This window comes from Tachysurus vachellii, chromosome 10 (assembly GCF_030014155.1).
Source record: "Tachysurus vachellii isolate PV-2020 chromosome 10, HZAU_Pvac_v1, whole genome shotgun sequence".
Taxonomy (NCBI): Eukaryota; Metazoa; Chordata; class Actinopteri; order Siluriformes; family Bagridae; genus Tachysurus; species Tachysurus vachellii.
The window spans coordinates 5649919-5657418 of NC_083469.1; the positions used below are offsets into that span (position 1 = coordinate 5649919).

The 7500-nt window shown below is 41.7% G+C and overlaps 1 protein-coding gene across 2 annotated transcripts in view; it reads right to left on the bottom strand.

Moving 5' to 3' along the window:
- ehbp1 (EH domain binding protein 1) overlaps positions 1-7500 on the bottom strand; it is a 162966-nt gene that overhangs the window by 135199 nt on the left and 20267 nt on the right. The window lies entirely within an intron of this gene.

Here is a 7500-nt window from a genome sequence, read left to right on the forward strand (position 1 = left end):
CACAGAGACAGACAAACGCACACACAGAGACAGACAAACGCACACACAGACACAGACAGATGCACACACAGAGACAGACAAACGCACACACAGATACAGACAGATGCACACACAGAGACAGACAGATGCACACACAGAGACAGACAGATGCACACACAGACACACCTTATTTACATCAAGGAAAAGAGAATTTAAAGCTGCTACACCACCAATACACAAAGTTTATTTCTCAGTCTCACAAAGACACAAAGACACTGTCCCACATGAACAGCAAGCAGATACATGCATGTGTGAGTCTCTCTCGCTCTCTGTCTCTCGCTCACTCTCTGTCTTTCTCGCTCTCTCTCTCACACACACACAGTCCCATAAGAGTGCTGTACGCATGTGTCCAGGTCTCGGCTGGAGACCTCAGAGAGCAACAGGGTTGAAGAACGTTCCAGAAAAGCGGATTAACGAGCGCTCCCAGGTGACGCAGAGACACGCTTGGGCCTGCGTTCATGTTTATTTCAGCTCCTGCTTCACACTGGGCAAAGTCAAAACAAAAGATTGTTCCTGTTTACTCAGTATGTGTGTGGGGGTCATGTGCCAGCGAGAGTGGTCAAAGCTGGAGGAGCCTGGGACAGAAGTGAAGAGAACGAATGAAGGACAAGGACAAGCCCACATACACACACACACTTTGCTTTCGACTGTGATATCAAAACTTCTGCCACATTCATGAGGGTGAATCACTGAGACTAATAATAAGAATAAAGCTGATAATTATAGCAATTTTAGTCTTCTTTCCCCATCTCTCTCTCTCTCTCTCTCTCTCTCTATCGCTCGCTCTCTCTCTACCGCTCTCTCTCTCTCTCTCTCTTTCTATCGCTCTCTCTCTCTCTCTCTATCGCTCTCTCTCTCTCTCTCTTTATATCGCTCTCTCTCTCTCTCTTTATATCGCTCTCTCTCTCTCTTTATATCGCTCTCTCTCTCTCTCTTTATATCGCTCGCTCTCTCTCTTTATATCGCTCGCTCTCTCTCTCTTTATATCGCTCGCTCTCTCTCTCTTTATATCGCGCTCTCTCTCTCTTTATATCGCGCTCTCTCTCTCTTTATATCGCGCTCTCTCTCTCTTTATATCGCGCTCTCTCTCTCTTTATATCGCGCTCTCTCTCTCTTTATATCGCGCTCTCTCTCTCTTTATATCGCTCTCTCTCTCTCTTTATATCGCTCTCTCTCTCTCTTTATATCGCTCTCTCTCTCTCTCTATATCGCGCTCTCTCTCTCTCTATATCGCTCTCTCTCTCTCTCTATATCGCTCTCTCTCTCTCTCTATATCGCGCTCTCTCTCTCTCTATATCGCTCTCTCTCTCTCTCTCTCTTTATATCGCTCTCTCTCTCTCTCTCTCTCTCTCTCTCTTTATATCGCTCTCTCTCTCTCTCTTTATATTTCTCTCTCTCTCTCTATATATCGCTCTCTCTCTCTCTATATCGCGCTCTCTCTCTCTTTATATCGCGCTCTCTCTCTCTTTATATCGATCTCTCTCTCTCTCTTTATATCGCGCTCTCTCTCTCTTTATATCGCGCTCTCTCTCTCTTTATATCGCGCTCTCTCTCTCTTTATATCGCGCTCTCTCTCTCTTTATATCGCGCTCTCTCTCTCTTTATATCGCGCTCTCTCTCTCTTTATATCGCTCTCTCTCTCTCTCTATATCGCTCTCTCTCTCTCTCTATATCGCTCTCTCTCTCTCTCTCTATATCGCTCTCTCTCTCTCTCTATATCGCTCTCTCTCTCTCTCTATATCGCTCTCTCTCTCTCTCTTTATATCGCTCTCTCTCTCTCTCTCTCTCTTTATATCGCTCTCTCTCTCTCTCTCTTTATATTTCTCTCTCTCTCTCTATATATCGCTCTCTCTCTCTCTCTTTATATTGCTCTCTCTCTCTCTCTCTATATCGCTCTCTCTCTCTCTCTCTATATCGCTCTCTCTCTCTCTATATCGCTCTCTCTCTCTCTATATCGCTCTCTCTCTCTCTATATCGCTCTCTCTCTCTTTATATCGCTCTCTCTCTCTCACTGAGTTTCAACTAAAAACACACTGAGCTGTTTGTCAAGGTGTTTTTTGGTAAATTTAAATAAATAAATAAATAAATAAATAAATAAATAAATAGCTGCCTGCCTGGACAGACTGAACATTTAAAAGCACTTCTGAGTGATTTGTTGATGAAGTTACTTACAGACAATCAGAATGTTTAATTAGTTAATAAGTGTATTTAATGTGAAATATTTTGACACTCAGTCCATTCACTATTACAGTTTTGGGTGAGACATTAAGGCACGTGGACACCTGTCCATCACATCCGTATGTGGTCCTTCCCCAAACTGTTACCACAACATTAGAAGTACACAGTTATATAAACTGTAGCTTTACAGTTTCCCTTCAGTGGATCCAAACACTGTTCCAGCACAACGTCACTGTACACAAAGCCCCAGAGCTTCATGAAGACATGGTGTGGAGGTTAAGATTTTAGTGGAAGAACTCGAGTGTCCTGCACAGAGCCCTGACTCTGACTCAACACCACTGAACACCGACTGAACCCCAGACCTCCTCACCTCACATCAGTGTCTGATCTCACTAACGTTCTTGTAGCTGAACGAACACAAATCAACACAGACACACTGTAACATCTAGTGGAAAGACTTCCAGAAGTGTAGAGGAGATTATTACATGTTATATATAATATCAGTGCACTTTAATGAGTAATAAAATAAAAACAACTCAAGGATTCTTAGTACAGTTTAAGGAATCACTTTCTTCTCCATTTATAAAAGATTTACTTTATAAAAGAAACTTTACACACACACAGACAGACACACACACACACCGACACACACACACACACCGACACACACACACACACCGACACACACACACACCGACACACACACACACCGACACACACACCGACACACACACCGACACACACACACACCCCGACACACACACACACCCCGACACACACACACACCCCGACACACACAGACACACACACACAGACACACACACACAGACACACACACACACACACAGACACACACACAGAGACACACACACAAACACAGACACACAGAGAGACACACACAGAGAGACACAGAAACACACATACAGAAATACACAGACAGATACAGACACAGAGACAGAAACAGACACACAGTCTGACAGACAGTCCTACACACACACAGACACACACACACACAGACACACACACACACACACACACACACACACACAGAAACACACAGAAACTCACATACAGAAATACACAGACAGATACAGACACAGAGACAGAAACAGACACACAGTCCGACAGACAGTCCTACACACACACAGACAGACACACAGAGACACACACACAGTCCTGCACACAGTCCTACACACACACACAGACAGAGACACACACAAAGACACACACACGCACACACACACAGAGATTGAAACTGCCAAATCCATTCATTGACTGTCCTCTAGTGACTACAGATAGTAGTGCACTCTGTCACTCTGGTGCTTTAGTGCAAATATCAATCACAAAATCTGTGATGGTTCACAATCTGAACTACAAGATATATGTGTATATACACATAATATACATAATATACACACAGAAAAACATGTTCAAACAGAGCTGTGCCTCTACACATCATATATGTTTCATAGTCTGAAAATAAAGGAGGATTTCAGCTCTCCGTCAAACAAGAAGCAGAGCAACATGTGATGTTCGAATCATTTTAAAAATGATCTAACGTGCAAGAATTGTTCGTCTCACATACGAATATTTTAAAGCATGTTAATATTCATAAAAGAAACAAAGGCACTGATTTTTCCCTAGTATTTCCTCCATTTCCAAAATAAAGGAATGTCAGACACACACACACACACACACAGTAATCTGGTGCCAAATAGGCCTGCCCAAGGAGCTTTGATGTCAGTCTCACTTGGCGCGCTCCCCTTCACCTCTCTTCCTTTTTTCTTTCTCCTTTTCTCTCTCTCTCTCTCTCTCTCTCAGCATGCAAGGACACACAGCATGTGTGTGTGTGTGTGTGTGTGTGTGTGAGACGGAGAGAGATGTTTGGCATGTCTTTGATCACTCGTTATTAGTGAGGTATGCACAGACAAGAGGAATTAAGAATCCTTTCTTCCTCCTCTTTTCACTCTCACTTCATTATTTCCCCTCCATTTTCTCTGACTTTCCTCCATGACTTTCCCCTGAACAGACAAGACCCTGAACCTCATGCATTGTATTCTTCTGTCTCATTAAAAAAGCAGCAATAGCGATGTATGCTAGCATGTTAGTACGCTAGTGTAGCAGCTTGTGGAAACAATATATATACACACACATACACACACACACACACACCAAATTATTATCCAGAGTGACATACATTTATCTCATTTATACAGCTAAGCAACTGATGGTCAAGGGCCTTGCTCAGGGGCCCAGGAATGGCAGCTTGGTGGACCGGGGATTCAAACTCATGACCTTCTGATCAGTAGTCTAACACCTTAACCACTGAGCTACCACTTCCCCTTTCATATCAGTTCAAGCAAAACTGATGATGACAAAAGCTTTTTTTTTTAAGGAACATAAAAGACACCGTTCCAAGTTATAATGCACAATGCAATCTGAACACATTTAACAGGTCATAATTAATTCAAAACAAAGTATTTCTAGCATGGACAGATCATTTTTCAAAATATAAATTCAAGAGAAATAAAAAAAAAAAAAACATTCACAGATGAAGATGTAGACATGAATCTATGAGCCCTTGTTTATCACTTTAAAGGTGGGGTGCACGACGTTTGAGAAATGCTTCAGAAAACCGAGTCGGGCCGACAAACAAAACAAACGTGTAACCAATGAGCAGAAAGGGGCGTGTCTTGTCAATATGGGTGGAGAGAGTGTTCACTTGTCTGACATTAGCCGAAAGCGATTGAAACATTGACATGGCGGATACCTGCCGTTACCTCTGCCTCGGGTTCTAGGTGTTGAATGTCGTCTTCTGCGTGAAACGGAGCTAAAGCCGCCTTCACACTGCACACGACAAACGACCGCAGATAAACCGGAAGTCATTCATTTCCTATGGAGAGTTGCAAGGTCGCTGCGTGAGGTGCCGACCACCTGCGGATCCGTAATTTTCGGATCCGATTTGAGCGTTGGATCCGTTAAAAAAATTGAACTTGTGCGACTACACCGCATCCGATATGCCGACCGGATGTGATGTATTCTAATGTTGTCCTATCAGGTTCGTGTGCGCGAGATGATAAGAATTATTGAAAAGTATTAATATTAACTTTAGTAATTTTTAAACTTTACCAAAAACAATCTTTTTGTTTTAAATACATTGTTATTGATAAAAAAAGTAATAAATTATTAATATTTATATTGTATTATTTTTAATGTTGTGTCCATGTTTCCTCAAAAATTATTCACGGTCTTTCTGGATTTATTGTTGTATTGATTGTTTGTATTTACTCCTTCATTAATTAATTCCTTCATTCACCATGATAAATGGAGGGAGAATACAGGCTCTTGCTTTTACTCTCGACGCAAAGAAAACATTGCAAATCAGTGTGTATAAAACACCACCTGACTCGGAGAAAAAGTCTCGGTGAGTATCACCGTTTAGTGCAAGAGTTGCGCCTTAATGGAGAACATTTTTTTCACGATCATCTAGTAATGGGTTTTCCGAGACCGGCGAGAATTAACTTCTCTCCCATGTTGACGTCTACACGATTATATTGCATATTCCGTGCGACTGTCACTAGGGGGCGAAATCCGACAGTCGTGTCCGTTTGTCGTGTGCAGTGTGAAGGCGGCTTAAACCTTTCATTTATAAACCTGAGTTCATTTATTGATAAAAACACCCCCTCGGCCAGCTGCCCCAGCAGGTTCCGCCATAATAGTTGCCTGGGTTACGTATGTATGTGTGGGGTGGAGCTATCAAAACAGGGGTGACACCCATTTGGGTTAGGGGCGTGTTTGTTTTGGTGATTTCAAATGTCAACATTGGCTTTCAAACATCGTGCACCGCACCTTTAACAACACTCTTGTCCATTAAACTTTAGTCCATGTAGAGTTTCTGCTTATATTTCATTTGAAGAGAACGGTATTGAGTCCCAAAGCTTCTGTTTTGAGGTATACAGAAGTTCTCAATAAAGATAAAGTCAGGGGTTGATCGTGGCCACACCATGATGCCGTCTCTCTCTATGGGATGGTGTCGTGTCCTGCATGATTCTTCTTTTTATACTATGGCACGAAACGTTCGGTTAGAAACTATATATATATATTTTGCTGAGGTCGTCATCTCACTTCCCGATATTCCTGCCCACATCATCACTCTGCCAGTCACTTACTGACGTCACGTCTTCTCGTGACCGTTCGCTGACCGTCTAGAACTCCAATCGTCTGGACCATCCGGTGTAGCAAAGCATCGATCAGTGAATAAAACTGTTTGTAAATTAATCTTCGTCTTTATGCACGACTACAAGCTTCTGGAGGATTCTGCCGTTTAAATACTATTCATTTCTCTGACAGAAACTTCACGGTCCGACGATCTCGGTGTAATAATTGTTTTCATGCCTTTTTCTCCTCGTACTGCATAAAAACTGTGTCCTGCTTAATAATGTACTGTAGAAACAACCTCTTTAAGTAGGTTTACCTTTAATTAAAAGGTCACCTGGTAACATAACCATCAAACCTTATCAAATTTATACCAGTTATCTACAATGACAGGAGAATAAAACGAGGAAAACAAAAATGAAATGATTATTTAACTGAAATCCTACTGATAGGTAAACTGCATAATAATATGGAACACAGTGTACACACACACACACACACACACACACACACACACACACACTTATGACCTGATTTAAATCAATGTTATACATTTAAAGTGACATTTCAAAGTAGAAAAGTTGTTATAAGATTATTATTAGGTATCAAAATCACCCACAAATGCTTTAACACATTTAAATTAAAACCTTACAAACTAAACTAAAGGTCTAAAGGTCCCTTATTTGTAACAGCAACTTGACTGGCTTTTATATTTTGTGATGTCATAACACCTGCTGCAGGGTTTGTCACGGTTCCAGCTCTCTGTTTCTCAAGAGATGTAACATAACTGTTTTATTTTCACTGGTATGTTCAATTAGAGTTAATCGGATTCATTTTGCTACCCAAATGCACATAAAGGAAAGAAATTCACCGTCAAAAGGCTTTTTCCAGCAAGACTCAAGTGTGTCTCTGCAAATTCACCTCCTGATATTTGTCCAGGAAAAATAAAATAGCTCTAAGTGTCCAACCTGGAAGCAGACAGTGGTGTGTGTGTCTGTGTGTGTGTGTGTGTGTGTGTGTGTGCACTTTTAGCTTTAGAGGGAATTTATGTACATCAGAAAACAGAGTCTCTAAGACAGTGAGTGAATCTGTTCCCTGTGTAGGTTAAATTAGCGTGTGTGTGTGTGT